Source organism: Suricata suricatta, chromosome 4 (assembly GCF_006229205.1).
Source record: "Suricata suricatta isolate VVHF042 chromosome 4, meerkat_22Aug2017_6uvM2_HiC, whole genome shotgun sequence".
In the NCBI taxonomy this organism is placed as follows: Eukaryota; Metazoa; Chordata; class Mammalia; order Carnivora; family Herpestidae; genus Suricata; species Suricata suricatta.
The window spans coordinates 23,043,097-23,066,106 of NC_043703.1; the positions used below are offsets into that span (position 1 = coordinate 23,043,097).

The window sequence follows — 23,010 nt, forward strand, 5'->3', positions numbered from 1 at the left end:
TGAGCTGAAGTTGGAAACTCAACGGACTTAGCCACCCAGGTGCCTTGGGCCAGCATACTATTTTAACAAATAAGCCAACATCTCAAATCTTGGAGGGGCACCTGTCTGGTTCAGTCTACAGAGCATGCAACTCTTGATCTAAAGGTTGTAAATTTCAGCCCCATGTTGGGTTTAGAGATTAATTAAAAAATAAAATATTTAAAAAATAAAATAAAATAAAATATTGGAGACAAAATCCAGAATTGATGAATTCCCAACTTTTAAAATAGAGTAAGAGGGAAAGACCAAGCGGGTAACATAAAAGGCTCTTACACACTCCCCCCAACCCCAAGAATACACTGAATGTACAGCCACACAGGGAGCAATTTGAAATCCAGGAAATAGATGAATGAGTCCTTCTCATCAGACAAATGAGAAAATACCCACTAGGCAAGAGGTAAGAAAGGTTCACCATGAACCCCACCCAGACACTGCCATAAAATCAGTAGGGAATCCCCAACTCCCAGCTTCTTCCTGGGAAGCAAAATGTTTGAAACACACAGCGAGTGCCCCAATTTGTAAGACTTTCATTCGAGGGATGAGACCCCAAAATGCCACGCTGTGAAAGACAACATGGCTGGCATTGATGAGCTGCACAGCACTATACCGTTTTCTTTCCCTTTAAAAATATGTCTGGGGGTGAGGGGCAGCACCTGGGTGGCTCAGTCGCTTAGGCCTCTGACTCTTGGTTTCCATCAGGTCATGATATCACGATTCTTGAGTTGGTGCCCTGTGTTGAGCCTGCTTGGGTTTCTCTCTTTCCCGCTCTCTCTCAGGTCCTCCCCACCTCTCCCTCTCAAAATAAATAATTACCACTCCCGCTCCAAAAAAAAAAAAAAACAACAACAACAAAAAAAAACCACTTTAAAGTCTGTGGGTGGGGCGAAAGGTGGCTTATGGCTTAGTTGTTTAAACCTATGACTCTTCATCTCAGCCCAGGTACTGATCTCAGGGTCATGAGTTTAAGCCTCGAGCTGGGGGTGAAGCCAGCTTTAAAAATAAACAAAAACAAACAAACAAACAAACATCTGTTTAAAAAACCCCCTCTGTGTGACAGGTTTAGTTGCAGTAAACTGGGGAGCCAGACCAGTCCATTCACCCTGAAATTCACCTTTTCACAGCCCTCTTACCTGGGTCCGGCTTTGCCCCGGCAGTCCTCCGCGGATTTCCCGCGAAGGAAAATCAGGTGTGCCCCCCCGCACGGGCTCCTGGGAGACGGTGCTGCGCATGTGCAAGGCTTCGGGGGCGGGTCCCTCCGCACGGCCCGGGTCGGAGCTCCCTTGTTACAAAGAAGAGCGCCTTTCAAAATGTGCGGACTAGAGCCCGGGTTCACAGAGCAGTGATAGGCAGGTTAACGAAAGAAGCCTCTCTGAGAGGATAGCGGTCGTCCCTTAGATGAGTAACCACCAGAAGTCGCAGTGCGGGAGGCTCCTTGACTCTGGTTACTGAAGCTTCCAGAAGTGAAGCGGCCAAATGATAGGAGCGGCGCCAGTGGTAGCGCAAACTCCCGCGCACCTCGCTGGCAAGCATTCCTTGAGGACACGCCACTCACCGCAGTGCAGTTTTCAGTGACAGCCGTGGCACGCCTGGCCAGCAGGAACTGCTCTCAGGTTCTCTTCTGATTTCTAATAGCGATGCCTTTACTTTTACTTTTCTAGATTCTTGTTGTGTTTCGGAGTCACGGTTGGTGCTGTGTGTATAGATGGCTGTCTGCTGCAAGGAATTGGAGGACGTCTTCCTCCATTTGCAGGATGTTAGACTCCAGACGTTGTAAAAGTTTAAGTTTAAGTTAGGACGGCAACCCAAAACAACTCCACACAGACGCTGTACGTAGCCATGATAGGTTATGTCTTGTCTTTACCACAAGGTTTACATAAAACTTAAATGCCTGAAGTCTTGATATTTAATAAAACCTTCCAGAGGAATTCTGGCAATTCAGGAGCAGGCAGAGACCTTTTTTTGCAACTTCTATTGCCTTTCGTAATTACTGAAATATTCTCTTGCGTTTCTATTCTGCGGGCCATTCTCATGCTCCTTAAGTTATTGCAATATGCATGTGATGAGGGCATCGGTATTTTCCCTGCTGTAGAAAAGAATATTCAAAGGGTAATGGTCAGTTCAAGGTTATAGAACAGAGCTTGCGAGAGCCGGAAATAGGACATAAGTCTCCCAAGTAATGATTTGGTATGTTTTGTACTAAAAGAAAACCCACCTAATAATAAATACAGTAGTGATATGTGCTGTACAAGAAGTATGTGTATGCTGCACACATGTCTTAATTGTTTCTTAAGCCCCTAAACTCCTCAGTACATAGAATTTTAAAGCTATGAGGCCAGCCTCTCAAATTATTTTTTTGAAATTATCCCTATTTTTTATTAAACTAATCCACCCAATAACCAAAGGTTTTATTTTTCAGTTTCTGGAATTCTTTTTTATCCTAATAACAGTAAAGTAATATTATTATGCATACTTTTTTACAATGTAATATTTAAAAAAGAGTAAAAATAGCCGTTTGATCATAAACTTATCTTCTTGGCCAATAAACTTTTCTATCTTCAAAATAGCTGATGGGGTGCTTAGGTGGCTCGGTCGGTTAAGGGTTCAGCTATTGATTTCAGCTCAGGCCATGATCTCATGGTTTGTGATCTCAAGCCGGGTGTCTGGCTCTATGTTCACAGTATGGAGCCTGCTTGGGATTCTCTCTCAAACTCTCTCTTTGTCTTTCCATGGCTTACACTAGCACTCTCTCTCTCTCTCTCTCTCTCTCTCTCTCTCTCAAAATAAATAAACATTTAAAACATAACTGAAGTGAACCCCCTAAGTTGAATTAAAATAAAATGAGTATATTTGATTCCTATACTCCAATACTGCAATTTTATGAAAAAAATATAGAATCAAAAATATTTTAAGCAGGAAAACATGGTTCTATTTGTTTTTCTTATAATATTAGTTCACACTTACTTGATCTTGTTGCACTTTTACCAACCATATTAAAATCATCTTTTATAAGTTTCTTATGTAGCAAAATCTATGATGCTAATTTAATAAAGAATGATTTTAATATTATTTCACTTAAATTGAAACTTTATTTAGACTCATATCCTCAAAGATCTGTTATATCTTGTATTTCATACTCTATAAAATTTTCACGCATCCCTACTCTTGTTTCCCAAAGGCACTGGGAGCAGAAAAGCTATAATATTTGAAAATAAATGAACCTGTCACATTCCTAGCATGGCTGAGCCAGTAACTCTAAAAACTCTGTTTTTATTCTACTAAGAACAGTTTGTTGTAGTATTTCCAAATCAATTATTTTACAACATTGCATTTGAGTGACTTTCAGATAAATTGTAAATTTGGTCCAACTTCAATTGCATTTCCATTTGAGATCCTTCCACACATATTTCTCTTTTCCTAAGTATTGAAACTTTTCAACTACTTAAAAAAAATTCTGAATTGATAAATACAATATTTATTTGATTTATTTATACTAAAGTAATAATAATCATAATAATTTTGGATTTACAAAACCAAAAAGAAATAAAAGGAATACATACTTGTTTTAAAAATTGTCCAGGTGATTGAGAAGAGTAAAGAGTAAAAGTTAGTGCAAAAAATACTTTTCTAGACAATGAAAGATATTTGATAAGTTCATTTCTTCACTTATGAATGTTCAATAATTTTGAAATTTTTTGTTTTGCATTTTTAGTTGTTTGGCTCCCCAAAAGGAAGACATGTTTATAACATCGGGATATCCCTGAAATATTGCATCAGTGAGTATTCAATGTTATTATTATATTCAAAATTATTAATAAAAATAACATGTGGCTAACACCCTGTCACATATACTAGCTTAAGAAAGACTTGTCAGTAGGCTTTGCTCTGCTAAATAATTGATGGGGTGGCATGAGTTGTCATTGCTTTCATCAAGTTCTAGCATTTACTAGAGCCTCTTCATTTCTTGCCTTCCTTTATGTAGTAAGATAAGTACTACCCCAGATCAGTAAGACCCAGAGAACTCTTTATGTTCCTGCTGAGACATACTTTCTTTTACTTCCACTTAAATGTTCTGCTAAGAGCCACTGCCATAAAGGAGACTATAAAGAGCAATGTAACCCACATGAACATGACCACCATGACAGTCTCTAATTTAGCAAGAGAGTTAGACTCATCATGCCCTACATTCTCGGTTTTTGGAGTTTCCACAAACACCTCAACCTCCCCAAATTCCTTAACATCTGGACACTCAGAATGACCAGCACGTTAAAAAACAAAAAGACTGGGTATGAATGGGGAAAAGCAGAGAGAGGGGAACAAAGAATCTGAAGCAGACTCCAGGCTGAGCTGTCAACACAGACCCTGATACAGGGATCAAACTTACGAACCGTGAGATCACCACCAGGGTTAAAGTCATACATTTAACCAACTGAGCCACATAGGCTCCCCTTGACCACCTCTCTTCTAATGAACTTTTTCTATCTTACCTTACACATTCTAATTGTCATACCTAGATTTTTAATTAACAATAATAGAACCACCTTCTGAATCTCAATTTCAATTATCTCCCTATCACCTTCTATTTTTATAGTTTAATAATTTAAGTGCCTTTATTCTAAAATCTTTATAGACTTTTGCATGACCTACAAACTGATGATATTTTTTTTATTTTTCATCAGCCTCTCACATCCTCACTTCTCTGCAGAGAGGTCTTAGAACCAATTGTCCACATGTTTAATTATCCCCTTGCATGTATCCTCCAGTTTGATCTGTCTCTCTTGATTAAACTCCTGAAACTGGGGTATGTGGACTACAGTGTCACTTGAATTAAACATTTTGCTTTGTAAAACAGAATGTAAATATAGCTGGACACACACACACACGCACACACACCTTTTTTTTTTTATATCAATATAACTCTCTAGTGGGCATTCCTATACTTATCCTATGAATTTATTTTTCTACTTTTCTAATTTTCCAAATCTTCTTCGCAGTCCAAATCAGTTGACAATTTTATTTCTTACTCCACTGAGCTAATTCAGGCAATAAAGAAGTTTCCTATATCTATCCAGTAACAAATTTATTAAACTTGTTTATTATATCTTTTCCCCTATTACACTGGATGAGTAATAAATGCTTCCATCCAAGGTTAGGCTCTCCACGTGTGCATTGAATCCTACTGGTGCACCTATACAAAAAAAATCGTATTTTCAAGTTTCCCTTTCTTCCTGAATAGCGATTCATATCAACACTAGGAAACACTGTATTGTATGTCACACAATACAAATGAACATATAACACTCTTAACATCTTCCTGCAATCACCACTATATCCTTTTCTGTGCTTCTGTGTTATAGTAAATCATTAAAAAGAGTGCTCTACTCACATGGTCTTTCTTTTTCTTCTATTGGAATCTCTTGAATCCAGGCCAGATCCCTGAGTTTATCATACGGTAGAAAGATCCCAGTGATCTCCACTATGCTTATTTAATAACAAGTTTCACTTCACAGTTCATTCAGTATATTAGCTGCATTTGACATAGATTGTTTTTCTGTGAGAGCCACTTTCTCTTTGCTGCCACATTACTACACTGATATTTTAAATATTTTTAATATATTTTTATGCCTCCCCCAAATTCTGTAATAACCCAAGAAAATTAGCCTCCTCTTAGTATATATTTTTTCCTATTTGCTTTAAAAGAATTTATTTTTTGAGTAGTTTTAGGTTCATAGCAAAATTAAGAGGAAGTTATAGAGTTTTCCCATATATCCCCTGACCTTACAGGTATATTCTTCTCCATCATCAAAATCCCCCACCATTGTGGTACATTTGTTACAATCAACAAATCTACATTGACACATATTATTATTCCAAACCAACTCTTGGTTTTGTACAGGTTATCAATATGGATATGGGGCTATTTATTTTCTCATGTATTCTTTATTACAGTATCATACAGAGCAATTTCATTGCCATAAACATTTTCTGCACCACAGCTATTCACCTTTAACCCCACCAAATTCCTGGCAATCGCTGATCTTTTTATTGCCTCTATATGTTACATACTTGGAATCATATAGTATGTCACATTTCCACATCAGTTTCTCCCAATCACTAATGTGCATTTAAGTTTTATGCATATCATTTTATGGCTTGATAGCTCAGTTATTTTTTTAATTATGGATAATTGTTCATTGTCTGGATGCACCACAGCTTATCTACTCACTTACTGAAGGACATCTTGATGTTTTTGTGTGAGCATGCGCTTTTAATTCCTTTGGGTAAATATCAGGAGATCCATAGATGGGTCTTATGTTAAGAGTATGCTTAGTTTTATAAGAAACCTCCAAACTGTGTTCCAAAGTGGCTATACCATTTTGTTTTCCTATTACCAATGAACGAGAATTCCTGTTGCTCTACATCCTTGCCAGCGTTTGATACTGTCACTCTTTTGGATTTTCACCATTCTAATAGGTTATTTCATAGTCATTTTTATATTTCTCTGAGTATATGATGTGGAGTATCATTTCATATACTTATTTACCATCTCTATATCTTCTTTGGTAAGTGTCTAGTAAGTCTTGGGCCCATTTTTTAATCAGATTGCTTTCTTTTTTGTGTGTTTTATGGGTTCACTGTATATTTTGAATAACACTCCTTTATAAGATTTGTCTCTTACAAATATTTTCTACCAGTCTGTAGCTTGTCTTGTAGATCTCTTGATGTTTTATTTTGCAGACTAGAGGTTTTAATTTTAATAGACTCCACCTTATCAATTCTTTCTTTCATGGATCATGTCTTTAATGTTGTATATCCAATGTCATCTAGGTTTTCTCCTATGTTAACTTCTAGGACTTATAGTTATATGTTTTTCTTTTAGGTCTGTTGCTTCATTATGAGTTAATTTTGTGAAAGATGTTAAGTCTGTGTCTAGTTTCTTTCATTCATTCATTCTTTCTTTTTCTTCTTAATTTTCTTTTTGCATGCAGATGTCTACTTGTTTCAGTGGAGTTTGTTGAAAAGACCATCTTTGATCCCCTGCATGTTGCTTTGTCAAAGATCATTTGCACCTGTTAATGTTGACTTCTGGGCTCTATGTTCTGTTAATCTCTTTGTTTTCTTGCCAAGAGCACTTGGTCTTGATTACTGTGTGTTTGTCGTATAACCTCAAGTTGGGCATTGTCAGTCTTCCAACTTTGTTCTACAATATTGTTTTGGATATTCTGGGTTTTTTGCCTCTCCATGTAAACTTGAGAAGTATTTATTTCTTATGTCCTCAAAATAACTTGTTGAGATTTTGATTGGAATTGCATTGAATTTATAGATCAAGTTGGGAAGTCTGACATATTGACTGTATTAAATCTTTCTATATATGAATATGGAATATCTCTTTATTTATATAGTTCTTCTTTGATCTATTTTTACTAAAGTTATATTATTTTTCTCATATAGATTCTGCCCAAATTTTGTTAGATTTATATCTAAATACTTTGGTTTTTTTGGCTACTAATGTAAATGGCATTGTGTTTTTCGTTTCAAATTCCACCAGCTAACTGCTCTAAGAAAGCAATTAACTTTTTGTATTAGCCTTGTTTCCTACAACCTTGTTATAATCAATTGGTTCCAGGAGACTTTTAGTATATTCTTTTGGATTTACAGATTCAACATTACATTATCTAGAAATATTCTTTTATTTCTTCCTTCCCAATTCTTTCTTATTATATTAGCTAGGACTTCTAATATGTTGAAAACAGTGGTAAAAGGGAACATCCTTGCCTTCTTCCTTATTTTGGTGGGAAAGCTTAAAGTTTCTCACAATTACATTTGATATTAGCTGTAGGTTTTTTGCAGATATTATTTATCAAGTTGAGAAAAGAGTTTACTGAGACTTTTTATTATGGATAGGTGATGGGTTTTTGTCAAATGCTATTTTTACATTTTTGATAACACATTTCTAAAACATAATGGATTTTATTTCAATCATAAAATTAACTCAAGAGATGTTTCCATCAAAAACAAACAAAAAAAATGTGATAGTTGGCATTCAGTCTTCCATTGCACTGGTTATACCAAAAGACTTCCTTAGCTTCAGATGAATAATTGTATATATAATTTGGGGTTACTTGAGTTAGTACATAGATGTTACCTCCCTGAAATATTTGCTCTCTCAGAGATACTCAGACGTTGTCATAGCTCTGAAGCATGTGCACCAATGTCTATTCAGTTCTAAAGGAAAATACAGCAATCTGGAAAAATATAATTTCTTATGTAAAGTGATGAGTGAGAAAACCCAAAGAGCTTTAACTCAGAAAGCTCTGTGCTGTTTGACTGGACGGATTTTATTTAAATGTGATAATGTTCAATGAGACTGCTTACTTTAAAAGGGGGAAAAAAACCCTTACTTAAGTCAGTTATTGTCTTGGAGTAGATCCTGAGGTGGAGATTCTAGTTAAAAAATTATTGGGGGAATGCTTTCAGGAGAAGGGAAATTGAAAAAGCAAGAAAGAATAAAAGAAGAAAGTTGAACAAGAATGTATTTTTAGCTGTGGAAACACATACAACTTCTGGAACACAAATTGTAACATTTTTCCCACCATGAAGCAATGGACTGCCCTTTGATATCCTGTGTCAGTCAGGCATGAGGGGAGGGCTGGCTGAGGTAGCTCCCATTTGACCATGCCCCATGCTTAAGCAGGAATCCTAAGTTTGTATTAGGCAATGTTAACAGAGTTGGAGGAAGGAAACCAAACTGCATCTTCTTTTAGAGCTGATGGTTGTACAACCTATAAATGTCAATTTCCCCACAAAGAGATGCTTTTCTCCCAGTTTTTTCATTTTGGAAATGGCCCACAATTTTTTTCTTTGCTTAGCAGTCAGTATACCATGGCAAAAGTGAGCTCAGCCCATCAGCCAAATTGAATCCAATAGATCCAAGATCTCCATTATACTTGAGCATCCCTCAGTGCATGTAAGACAGAGATTACATTTTAGGAAGATAAGAGATGCTAAGAGTTTCATTTCTGCTGTCACTGCCTAGGACATGGAATTAGTACCTCTAAACATTGCAAAGAAGTGGTAACCAAGGTGTATAGAAAAAAACCTCCTTGTGAGGTAAGGCAGGTTTGCAAGGCCTCCCACTATCAGATGGTGACCGATGTCTACCCACACTCAACCCCACTCAATTTTTACTTGAGCACCGACCCCCAAGGCTCCTGGCTGACTGATACCAGGAGTGACTTGCCTTATGCTAAAAATATGCAAATTGTACCTTATAAAAAAACAATATAGGAGTTTCTTCTTTTGTGATTATAGGAGCAAATACATTTCCTGAGAAACCTGTTTTTCTTTCCCTCAAGAAAACAGGCTGTAGACCCCTGCTCACAAAGAACTAACTCTTGCCTTTGCTATGCTAAAAACATTGGCTTGTATTTGAAGGCTAAAGATCCCTTCCTTCCCCAGGTGATAAGCATCTAGTCATCTACTTCAATCACTATTGATAAAAATTATGAATGCATCTTCTACCAATCTATGTTCTGGAAAATTTTTACATACCAAAGAATTTGTATTCAGAAATAATTGTCTAAGGCAATTGCCACTCTGTTTTGTACACCATACATTGTTTCAATAAATAAAGCTGATTCTCTTGTCGGTGCAGAGATGCCTGCCTGGTGATGGGAAAGAAACTGAGGCTCTCTCACTCTCTTTCACTGACACCATCCATCCTTCAGGGAGCTCTGGACCTGCTGGAGCTGGACTCTAGCATATACACAGCCTCTAAAACACTAAGTCATTTTCCTGGTGGTATCTGTGTGAGTGAATTCTTTGAAATGATGATAAATAAAAAATTTTAAAGCTATTTTTGTCATGTGATATCTGTATAGAATAAAATAATTTTTAATTGATTGTTTCCTTTATATGAAATATTATTCTCTCTTATATAATGCCATAAATAAAATGTTTAAAAAACATAAACATTATCATTACTATGGTTAGGTTTTGCCAAGATTGTATGTATGAATGGCAGAAAAGAAAACTTTGAGCTCTCAATGTTTTTAATAAGAATACAAACCTAATGAGATTTTACTTTGTCAAACTCCTGCTCTTGCTCTCATTGTGTTTTTTGTATAAAACTATTAGCCTTTTATGCTATATGATATATAAATTTGGTATTTGTCAGTTTTCCCACAAAACAAAGGAATCATATCATTCTTTTGTATATGCTCACCCCTTAAAACTGCAAACCATTTTCCCTATTCCTATTCAGTCATCCCACATTTTTTTCCTTTTGATTAAGTCCTGCCACAGTAAATTTGGCCTCAGACACTGAGGCCAAATGAATGGCATTATATTTTCCTCCTCTTCTGTTTTTTACAAATTGATTCACAAAACTTCACTTTTTCAACTTTATAAAATTTTCATTCCCACTTCCATTATTCTTGCTTAGGAATTTTTTTAAAAAAATTTTATGTCTTTATTTTATTTTGAGAGAGAGAGCTAGAGAATGAGCAGGGGATAGTCAGAGAGAGAGGGGGATACAGAATCTGAAGCAGGCTCCAGGCTCTGAGCTGTTAGCACAGAGCCTGATGCAGGGCTCAAACCCACGGACTCTGAGATCATGACCTGAAGTCAGCTACTTAATCGACTGAGCCACCCAGGTGCCCCAGGAAGTTTTTTGAAAGTTTTCTTTCCATGTGTATTTGCTTCCCATTACAATATAGCCATAAAATTGCTACAGTACCTGCTATAATGTTGTATTTTGGTAACAACCTAGTTGTCAGTATTCTATTTAAGACCTTTTCCTACCTCTCCATCGCCTGGCTAATAATAGTACACCTTCGTGGAACAACATATATGACATTGTAATACGGCTGCTATGTTGCTTTTGATTCTGAATCTACATCTATCCTCTAGGTCTGCCCTATGATCCTATTTCTCCACCTCAGGGTAACCTTTCATTTATCTGAAATATGATTCTTTTCATGCCTACTCTATTCCTCATTTTCTTTCCATTTGACTAACCTGTTCTTTTATTCATATACCCCTCAACTGTTACTTGTGAAGGAAGCATTTATTAGTTAGTAGTTACATATGCTATCTTTTCTTTCTCTGTCGGCACACTTTTTGCTAGTTCTAAAATGAGACTCTACGAGTGCTAAACTTTCTATTTTGGTATTAATTTCCTCTTAATTAGAGTTGATCTTTATATAGAAATGTGAGATAGCAGTTTATCTTTCAGCAATTTTAAGAGATTTTTCATTGTATTTTAGAGTTTTCTTGTTCAAGAAAGTTGTCAGCCAAGCTGTCATTCTTTGTAGATAATATTTATTTATTTATATTATTATTATTATTATTATTTTATTTTGCATACCATTTGGTCTTTTATTCCATTTGTGTTTCTGTAATTTAACTATGATGTTGTCTAGGTGCTGGTTTATTTTTAAAATGCTCAAGACTTACTATGCTTCATGAATCTGAAACTACATGGTTTCATTTTATCTAGAATATACTTAGCATGTCAGTTTAAAGATGGTTTTACTCAATTCTTTTGATGGAACTTCTATTACATACTACATTTCTCATAATCTTTTCTTATACTATTTCTTAATGTTTCTGTGAGGTTTCTGCATTTGACCAATTCTCTATTATGCCTAATTTGCTATTTAGTCCACTATTGCACATTTAATTTTAATGTGTTGCTTTTCCAAATCCATGTTATTTATTTATTTACTTATTTTTACAGAGGGTTTTTTTTGTTTGTATTCTATTTTTTAAATTAATTTTTAAATATTTTTGAAATACTTATTTTATTTCTTGGATGTCTAAACCTGTGTTCTTTGTTTCCTTTCATTTTGTTTATTTTTATATATGTATGTAAATTTTTCCCAAGTTTTTATGTAAATTTCAGTGAGTTAACATACAGTGTGGTATAGTTTTAAGTATAGAATTTAGTGATTCATCTTTTACATATAATATCTGGTTCTCATCTGGTGCCCTCCTCAATATCCAACACCTATGTATGTATGTATTTACCTTACTGGTTTGGTTTTGTTATCATGAGATGCTTAACGTTTTACTTTAGTGCATTTGTGACAGCTTCTGCTGTCAAGTGCATCACTTAGAACATCAAGTGCATCACTAGATATAACTACTTTGTATGTTAATGGCTCATTTACAGGATTCTGAATAGACGTACCTGCTTATTCATGATTTCTTGTTTTCTCCCATGGAATCAAGGCAGACAGACAAGTTTCCTTTCCCCAGACCATTCTTTAATTGAGGGATATATACTTTATAGTTACTTCTTATAATTCCCACACTTGTTACACAATCCCCTATCATAGTTGTCCCAAGGCTTTATCTCCTGCCTTGCATCCCCACCCCTAGCATGCAAACACATCATAGGTATTCAATCATAGCTATTCAACACAAACTTTTTTAATAAGATTGGCAAACTCCCCTAGATGTCATGACATAAAATTATACATTTTAAGCTTGTACGTATTTTCTTGCAAACTAACCAGCATATTTAAGACTGCTTGGTTATTTCAGCCCCAGATTTTTGATGTTCTTAGGAGAGGAATTTCAGATTAGCTACTTTGTTATGTTGTTAGATCCAGAGCCCCTCCTACTCTAAGTAGCACTTTTCATACTTTTATGATGTTTTTGTTAACTATATTGTGCACTCTTTTTGTCCCAATCTACAGTGAAAGAAAGAAAACTGGATAATGCAATTTGTTACAAGAATTGATGAGTAGAACTAAAGGATCAACTTAATGTGCCCAATATTATATTTTGTTCTTTAGCTTTGTTCATTCATTAGCCCATTTATACAATAACAGATTTTGTATAGGACACAATTCTGTATTTTTATTATTATTTTATTTCTTAAGTAGAAAACTAAAGAATATTTGTTCCGTATCACATACTAAAGGCTAGATTTGTAAATTTGCTAGGATTAAATAAAGCAACTCCAAAATTATAGTAGTGTAACAAAAATAAAGGCATATTATTCACACTACCACTGTGTGCATATTAGCAAGGGGCTCTGTTCATAGTAGTCAGTCCAACATCTAGGTTGATGAACACTCATTAATCTGCTTTCCCTGTAAACAACTTACACATAAAGTTCCCAAGTAAGACAAATTTCCTATTCAGTTATGAGACTGAACTCAGAGTCCAGAATCTCTGAATGATGCTTTGTGTCTTCATGAGAGGAGGTGGACACTCGATAAAAACTTGGTTCTGCTTTCTGGAAGAAACTTACATGTCTATTTTTCTCCAGAATCACTGTTTCCACTTTCTGTGATATCCTTCATTATTAAGGCTTTGGCCTTAGTATCTTGATAAAAAAAATAGTTATCCTATTTCCTGCCCTAGATTATGGGGGGCAGCTTTAAATCTTTAAAATTCTTAGCCTCTTCATTAATATGAACTGATTAATATAACTTTCCTTAAAACTTTATTGCCTTTATGTGTAATTTTTATTATGAACAGCACCCAAAATAACAACTATACTCAAGATAATTTACATACTCTACTTCTCATATCTATATTCATTTTTACTTTCTCTATACACCTTTTGTGGTTTAACCTCAGATAGCTTAAGCCCACAATGCTAGAATGGGATAAATGATTAATTTATTTTCTCTGAAGAATTTTGTCCAACTGAAACAAAGCATTTATTGTATACCACACTATTAGCCCATTATGTGAAACCTCTTAATCTGTACAGAAGTTTGAAATAAGTGTGATATGCATACAGTTGATTTCATAATTAGTGTAACAAAGTATGGGCTTCTTCAAATTATCAAGGTTTTGTACTTTCCATTCCTTTTCATTCTTTTTAGCAAACCTGAAATTAATATCTGACTTCTTTTTTGCAATCAATAACAAATGGCACACACTACTAACATTTTGTTTTCCAAGCTGTTACTCAAAAGATAAAATGTCATTACATCCATGATCTGTCTTCCTTGTTATCAGAAGTAACCATTTTACTAGTTTCTTTGTCGCTGTATTGCTTGAGTCACTATTTTTCCATGCTGCAATAACAATTTCTCCCATTTTGCTCACTGTAGGCCTTTCAGAATATGTCCCACATCGTACTTATCTGTAACAGCAGCATTTCCTTCTATTACCACCTAATTCTGTTCATAACAGGATGGGGTCACTTGCACTGAGTTAGCAAACTGCTTCTACATTTCAGTGGCTTAGTAAAACAAAAGTTATTACAGATTCACACTACTTTTCCTAAATGAGTTGCTTTGTTGAATATTAGCCTTAGACCTATTCCCATTTTTATCTTGACAGTGCTTCATAGATTACTAAGGCAGGAGAAAGGGACAAGAAAATAGTGCTGTGCTATAGCTGTCAATGCTTCTGCCCAGAATTGTTTCCCATCGCTTAAACTACTATACCATTGCCCGATATAAATCACAGGTTGTTGCTTAACCTTAAAGGGACAGAGAAATGCCATCATATGCTTCGATGAAGTGATGATTCAGAAATTTTGGTGACTAGCATTAATGTCTAATACATTGTGTATATACAGATAGCACAAAGGAAAGTATGAGGATCTATACATAATGAATAAAGTCTAGAACTTATTCAGCATCATTTTTTAACAATACATATTCTTTTTTACTGAAAATATTAATAAAAGTTTTCAAAATTTTAATTTTGTGATTTTATTTTGAGTATTTAGTCGAATATTGAAGTTGTAAAAATTTGTAAATTTGCAGGAGTTTCATTTTGTCACATTCGTAAAGGTTAGGACACATATCCTTAGAAATTTTAAAAACACAAATAATTATTTTATTTTGGGATATGGAGTTAAACCTGGTCAATTGTATTATTTAAAAAAACATTAACAGTGTATGATTTACCTGGACTATAGTAATCAAGTTTCCTATAGAATAATTGATAGGTTTCTGTTTTTCATTTGCACAGTTTTTATATTTTGAAATACATCCCACCAATATACTTTTTAACACTTTTAATGTATTAAAAAGTCTGTAAGACAAACTATTTAAATAAAGGAGAGGTAAATATTCCTTTTATTCTTTCAAATATTTTTTCAAATCAGCGGGACTTCAAGAATCCCTCCAGATAGATTTAATATGCCCTATTTTTCTTTGGTGCTGCTAAATGAATCAATATAGACTCTTCTTACAGGCTCAAAATGTCAAGATTTTTTTTTTTCCACACAGTGATTCTGATCGTGTTTTTGTTTGTTGCTGTTGTTGTTGTGGTTGTTTCTTCCCCTCTCCCCTTCCGTATTAATTCAGATTCAGTGAGTGCCTGGCTTCTAGGCATTTGCATTGCAGTAACTCCGAGTGGCAAGCTAGTAGGCTCTGGCCTGGAGCCAAGGGGGCTGAGCTGCCCTGGGCTTCCTTGTGCTTTCACTACTTCTTCAATGGATCTTTGGTATTAGCTTAAAAAGGTTCAATAAATCGGGCTGTATCCTCAGTTGGAATGCTATGATTGAATTAAGGAGCATTTTAATATTTTACAGGAATCTCAGAACATCTGTTAAAACCTAGCTGAATATGCTCTGGTCTAATGGACTGGAAAAGCATTTTGTGACTGTCCACTCTAGTAATTTTCTCAGCTGCCTTTCTTATTGTTAATGTTTCAGCAATTGCATTCTGTGTCACTGAGTGGTCAGAGCAGTTTCAGCTCACAAGTCAAAGCTAGGCGGTTACCCTCCTTTTCTTTTCTTTCTCTCTCTTTTTTTTTTTTTTTGGTGCTGAACAGTGGCAAATATCTTCATCTAAAACCCCTGAAGACTCAAAGGTGTTTGTGGCTAAAGAAAGCATGAGATCTAAACAGAAATTATTAACCTACTTCAATAATCCACTTAAGAATTTACATAACACATATATAAGACACATATAAGGAGCAGACTTGTTTTATATTTCCGGAATTGAAGTCCAGAGAAAATAAATTTAAAAAAATGTTTTTGACGTTTTCTCTTTCACATATACACACAATTGAAATGGAACAACGTTTCATTATATCATGATTTCAAAATAAAATGTGAGGAAGATACTTTAAAATCCTAGTTTCATATATCACTAATGTAAATTTGTTCATTTGTTTGTCTGTCAATTTACCAACTTCTTTTTATTCTTTTCTACATTTCAGAAATGATACTAGGTCCTGTACTTTAAAATGGTTTGTAACATCCTTGATAAGAGAAACTAGGAAACAGATAATTAAATAGAATAAGTATAAACAGAGCACATGAGAATGTTTGGTTGGGTCAAGTACCAATTTACAGCAAATTATTTTGTGCTGTCTCTCTTTAAACCTCAATTTTTATCTCCTATAGGCAAGGAATCTATTTAAATTGTATTTAATTTAGTGTCTAGCATTCTATATTGCAAATGCTTTTCTTCCTAGTCTTTGTTAACTAAGTAGGCAAGTTTTTTCCTCTCTGACTAATGAATAAAAAGTAGAAGGGCGCATTTCATACTCAGTGAAATGTCTCTGGATAACACATTTAAAACTACAAGTAACTCCCAATCAACAATCTTTATGAGACTGTTTGCTTTATTTTCTGCATTGTATTTATTGACATTTAGAAAGCAATGTTTTTGTGTAATTGTTGTATGCTTTTCCATGCTCTGAAAGGTACGCATTTGAATATAAGTTCAGCAAAGGCAAAATATTTCCTCAGTTTTTCTACTGATTTTTTTTCTTTCCTTTTAGGTCTAAAATGGAGCTTGGAATATAGAAAGTACTGTATAAAGTAGCAATGATTTGTGTAGAAAGTTATGTAGTTAGGTGGAGTATAAGTTTTTTCCAAAATGTTGGAGCTACACATATGTGCGTATGTACCTGTACATATGCATGTATATAAGCATGTATATATAAACACATATACATATATATACATTATGTATTTTATTCCTATTTATATATTGCTGTATATTAAATGTACAAAATATACTTTTTAAATACAAAATGCTATACATCTATACATAAAATACTAGTTACAGATACATACATACACACTTATTCTTATGTGCTTGAGTTTTCATATTATTACTCTTTAAATTGTTCATTTACATTATACATATTTTTATATATGGTATAGTCCACTAAAAGCATTGAAGAAGTAAGTATAGAAAAGGAATTAACTTAAGGGGCTTAAATGAGAATAGATTAATATTAAACCACTTAGATTGTTACAGTTTAAGAGTTCAAAGATTACATATTTCTGATTATGGTAATGTCTTAGTATGGCAGTGGAATATGAAGTTAAAGTGGACTGCAGTGAAAATTGCTTCAGTGAATTGTGAGTCCAGGTTTACTAGGCTGCCTACAGCTCTTGACATCAGGAAAGGTGATAGCAGGTTAGTCAATTGGAATAAAAGTGTCATGCAGGAGCCTAAGCTAATTTGGGAAAGTGCCATGAGTGTGGTAGAGTCATCAGATTACTATAGTTATAAAGATATTGAAATCCTGCAATGTATTTTTACTAATAGGCTTAAAATCAACACATATTTTCATCTGCCCATCATTTTCCTTATCTCTATTTTTCAGTGAAGTGGATACACAGAAGTCCCTACTGCAGGCTCTATCCCCTCAAATTCTTAAGGCAGTGTAGATACAATGCAAAGTAGTACTGAAACTCTAGTTCTTCTTTTCTTCACCAGTTAGGCATGAAGAATTCACAGACTCCAAAGACAGTCCAATAGTTTTATGTCTGCTCTAATGGAGAAAAAAACATCCTTTACGTTGATCTTAAGTCTATTTTCCTATAACCGTGACCAACATGTCATAGATTATTTTTTCCTTTGTGATGACACAGATTGATCTAAACGTTTCAAATTTTGACTTGCTGAAAACAATGCCACATGACTGACCCCTAGATTCATACCTGTAGTTGTTGTTGTTGTTGTTGTTTTCCCTATGCAGAAGTAACATTTGGACAACAGACCCATTATCCATTCCATGATTGAAGTTTCTGGGCCTGTTTTATAAACATCTCATCCCTTGTATCCCATTTTATATTATTGAATTCCTCATTTGGTTGTTTCTTTTCCAGGATTCTGTCTAATTTTCTTATATAATTGTATATATTGTAGACTATTTTCACTGAGGAAATAAAAGTTATTGTTGTCAAATAATGTTGCATATATTTGAAAACAGGCGTTATATGTACATGACTTTTTCCCTCTCTGTGCTAAATCTTATTTCTTTGAATTTTCTGTTTTTGGACAGATCTTTTGTTCTGCACTACCTTTGGTACATTATCTTTGACAGACAACACTTCAGAGAAAGAAACAAACTAAAGCTGTACCATAATCTTCCTTATTATACACATTGAGTAAAGAGTAAAATTGCATACATTTTTGGGAATTGCAACACACTGATGGACCTTCTGTCAGCTAGAAGGCTGAGTTTTTACGTGCTAAAGTTAAACCAAGTGATACTTATTGTAAATTTTAGTTGTGTATAATCATAACTATTCCTTGTTTCAGCCAAATTATATTCAACCGATTTTTCTACATGCTCATAGTCCTTTAGGACCATGACTCAAATATATAACTTACACCCATTGTTTTTGCTCCATGAAATCCATGAAATAGGTCAGTTCCTCATGTGTAACTTTAACCTACTGAATCTACTGAGTGGAATCTATCAAATGGAATAAAATTCTGCTGATTGAATATAAATTTATTTTAAAAAGTAAACAATTCTTAGAAGCCAAAAGGTAACTCACACTTAGACTAAAAATAAGACAAAGATATTGAAGGAAATTAAAAAGACTTTTTAACCAGGGTACCTGGGTAGCTCAGTGGGTTGAACATCAGACTCTTGATTTTGGCTCAAGTCATGATCCCAGGGTTGTGAGATTGAGCCCCACAATGGGCTCCATGCTGAGCATGGAACCTGCCTAAGATTCTCTCTCTTGGAGCCTCTGGGTGGCTCAATCAGTTGGGCATCTGACTCTTGATCTCAGCTTAGGTCATGATTTCAGTTTATGACTGTGAGCCCTACGTCTGCTGAAAGTCTCTGCTTTGATAGATTGGAAGCTGCTTGAGATTCTCTCTCTCCCTTTCTCTCTCTGCCCCCTCCTGCTCCTATGCTCACTCTCTCTCAAAAATAAATAAAACTTAAAAAAATAAGATTCTCTCCTTCTCCCCCTCCTACATGTGGTCTTTCTCTCTCTAAAATAAACAAAAAAGGATAAAAATAATAATAATATATATGTATATAAAGAGTTCTTAATCATGTAAACTGTGTAACAGGTGTGAGGCATTTTATTAAACAGAGAGAAAATGTGAACATATTCCATAAAAATCATTCTTGTTAACTTGAGGTAAAAACATCATGCTAAGTAAAATAAAACTTTCAGGAAGGGGAAAGAAAGAGAATGTAACGAAAACAAAAGAAGTTTAGCCTACATATTTCATCAAGAGACATGATACATGTGAAAACATTCTCTCTCAGAAAATTTAAGCATGACCAGACAGTACATAATAACTCCAAGGCCCATCAGTTCCTGAGTTTGAGTGGATGAAAGTAGAATTAATGACTAATGTAGTGGTCCATCTGTCATAAATGATTAGCTTTTTAAGACTGATTTAATTCTTAGCATTGACAGGTAAAGACAAAAGTTTTGAGTTATTTATTGGTGAATTCAGAATTGAAATGTTTAGTACAATAAGAGAGATAGAAAATAGGAACTAGCTAGTAGTCCAATTTCTGACTAAAAACCTAGAAATGAAAAAGAAAAACTATTTGAACTCTGATGAAATTCAGATCCAAATAATGGGAAACAGAAAAGCAATTGTTGGAAGAGATGGAAGCTTATGTCTGGAGAGGACTTAGAGGATTAGATGTTAGGAATATTCTGGGAAATAAAAGTGTGGATTGTTTCCTTTCTGTCTTTAATGTTGTGACTCTGATAGCTCAAAGTTAAAGGTATGACAAAGTCATTATGAGGTTAAAGCTGAAAATCTGTCCCAGATTGTACTCACACTTGCAAGCCACTGGGGATGTTCATGCTACCCTAAACATTCTAAGATAGCATAATATATAAATAAAAAATGATTTCTTTATTATGCGCCACTAGCCCAGATCTTACACTCCTAGAATCTTGCCAGATCCATTCATATCAAGAAGGCAGCAACCCAGCAGAGCAAATAGGTAGGGTAACGTTAAGGGGATGCTGGACTATTACTAGGCTAAAGAAACATGAGTTTCAGGGTGGCTGTACTGCAGATATCTAAACTCACCCCATCCAGGATATGGGGAATTATTAAGAGGATAACTGAACTTAAAAATAAGAACAAGGTCTATGATGCAGTGATTTGGAAGCAATCCAAGGCAGGGTTCACATGGAATTGTGGAACTCATACTGAAATCTTAAATTTATACCCCTCCTCCACTAATGTGAAGAACACATTTTAGGATCTCACTAAGATTATTGTCTCTACCTTTGGCTACAGGAAGGTTTCACTAATTATGGAGAATATTAAGCAAATTAAGATGAGTTCATGTGGGAAAACTAAAAAGACAATTAGGGAGGACATAAAAATGAAAGTGGTAATATAAAAAAAACAACATATACCAGTGAAATAAAAATGAAGAAAACTGATTGAACATAAATGCATAACAATATTTTAAAATCCAAAATGATGCTATAAAAATTAGAAACAAGTAATAACAATAGGATTTAACAATAGGATAAAAATATTGACCGTAGAAATGAAAACGTAGTGAATAAACTGAATAGAAATCCAACCAGATAGTGTAGGAAATCCAGTAGTATATTCAGACCACAGAAGGTGAACTCTGAAATACTACAACAACTTAAAGAGATGGCCCAAATCACTGTAATACAGAAGGGAAATTAAATCAGTGACAGCATATGTAATTCCATCAGTCAAATATAGACAGTTGTAAACAGCATATCAAAATGTTGCTTTGGAATTGAACAGTTTGCAAATATAGAAGTTTTAGAAAGAAAACTCTTAGAAAGTTAAAATTGGAACAGTCTGGAAAACAGTTTTGAAATATTTAATTAAATATGATTGTGCCCTTTAACCTAATGAGCCAATCCTACTCCAAAGAGGTATACGTATGCTCTGTTTCATGTTATTTGTGTTAGCAAATGTTAGCAAGGTAGTATCATAGTGACCAGCAATAAGAAATAATCAGCATCTAGTAAAATATCATATATGTCCATAGAGAAACATAGAAACATCTTTAAATTTAATGTGCAATGCTGAATATACAAAAGTAAAATTATGGAACAAAAACACCATTATGTATTTAGCATAGACAAATGCATACTTAAAGAACTTTGTCAAAGATGTCAAAGTAAGTGTCTATGGCAGCCCTGGAGGGGTAGAGGGAAAATAAAAGGAAATCAGAATGAAGTGTCTGGGTGGCTTGGTTGGTTGAGCATCCAACTTTGGCTCAGGTTGTGATCTCAAAATTTGTGGATTTGAGCCCTGCATCGGACTCTGCATTGACAAGCTCAGGGCCTGGTGCTTTCTTCAGATTCGATGTTTCTCTCTCCACCCCTCCCCTGTTTGTGCTCTCTCTCTCTCTCTCTCTCAAAAAAAAAATAATAAACATTAAAAGTAAAAGGAAAACAGAATGAAATGGAAAAAAATCATAAAGGGTTTTACCTGAAACTGTGTATATGATATATTGTAAACTTAATAGTAAGATAAATAAACTTCTGCATCTGTAGTCTCAAATTTTAAATTAAAAACATATTTTCATGGAAAAACCATTTAAAAAAAAGAAATTACCCTTTTTAGGTAAGAAATTATGTCAGCATACAACATTGAGAATAAGGAATTATGCATTGTTTGTGTTGATTCTTTCTTTGCTTTAAGAATAATTATTGACCTATGGGGCACTTGGGTGTCTCAATTGGTTGAGCGTTGACTCAGGTCATGATCTCACAGGTTTTAAGTTTGAGCCCTGCATCTAACTTGCTACTGTCAGCATAGAGTCCAATTCAGATCCTCTGTCTTCCTCTGTCTCTGCCCCTTCCTTGCTCATACTCTCCTCTCTCTCTCTCTCTCTCTCTCTCACTTTCTCTCTCTCAAATGTAAATAAACATTAAAAAAAGAATAATTATTGGCCTATATAAGGTAAAACAATACTATGAAATATGTTAAGTGCAAATGAGGTAACAAGATTAAATAGAACATAAAACTAATACATATGAATTGAATATTCATACATATAAATTAAATATTCATTATGAATATAAATTGAATATATTTCACCACAAAAAATAGTCCTACAGATAATGACTGGATGTGTCAATAAAATTGGCTATCCAATTAAGTTTTTAGATTTTTGCTGAAAATAAAAGAGATACAAACAATAGTAAGCAACTGCAATTATAATTTTTAAAAGAGAAAATCATATGAATTTATCAAATTAAAAATTAGTAAAATAATGTTAATCATTCAGCAAGATTGCAGAAAAGTATAAAATCGCCTCATTTAAATCCTTTTTTAAAGAACATACTGATTTTTAGAAATCAGATTACATACACTAAGAATGCCCTAACCCAAAATATCACGTTGCCTAAGTTGATAGGTTTCCATATATATAAAAACTACACATATTGTGTTTGAATTGTTGAACTATACAATTAAATAAATAGATTCATAATAATAACTTGATTTCTACTTCTATCTATAATGGAATAAATGAGATAAGATTTAAACTCTTGCCTTATTTTTTTTCCTTAAGCAGGGAAAAATATGAATCGATGTTGTTGCATTTTAGACAACACACAGTACATGGCAATAATCTATGAGAAAAAGAAAACAAATACAATCTCTCTTATTGCTCAGGCTTAGTATCTAGTTGTAGACTCCATGCAGCACTGCAGGAACAGTGCCACTGAATAAAAGGACAAAGATTAGCATCAGAGAAGCCAAAGTGGATGCATGCATCTAGGCATGTATAACGGGAAACTACCTG

At 34.4% G+C, this 23,010-nt stretch overlaps 1 long non-coding RNA gene across 1 annotated transcript; it reads left to right on the plus strand.

Moving 5' to 3' along the window:
• Positions 1–1,473: 1,473 nt before the first annotated feature.
• On the plus strand, positions 1,474–18,328 carry LOC115289256. The gene is made up of 3 exons (XR_003907513.1): positions 1,474–1,649; positions 3,749–3,812; positions 18,268–18,328. It is a non-coding gene; the product is annotated as an uncharacterized LOC115289256 (long non-coding RNA).
• The last annotated feature ends 4,682 nt before the right edge of the window (positions 18,329–23,010 follow it).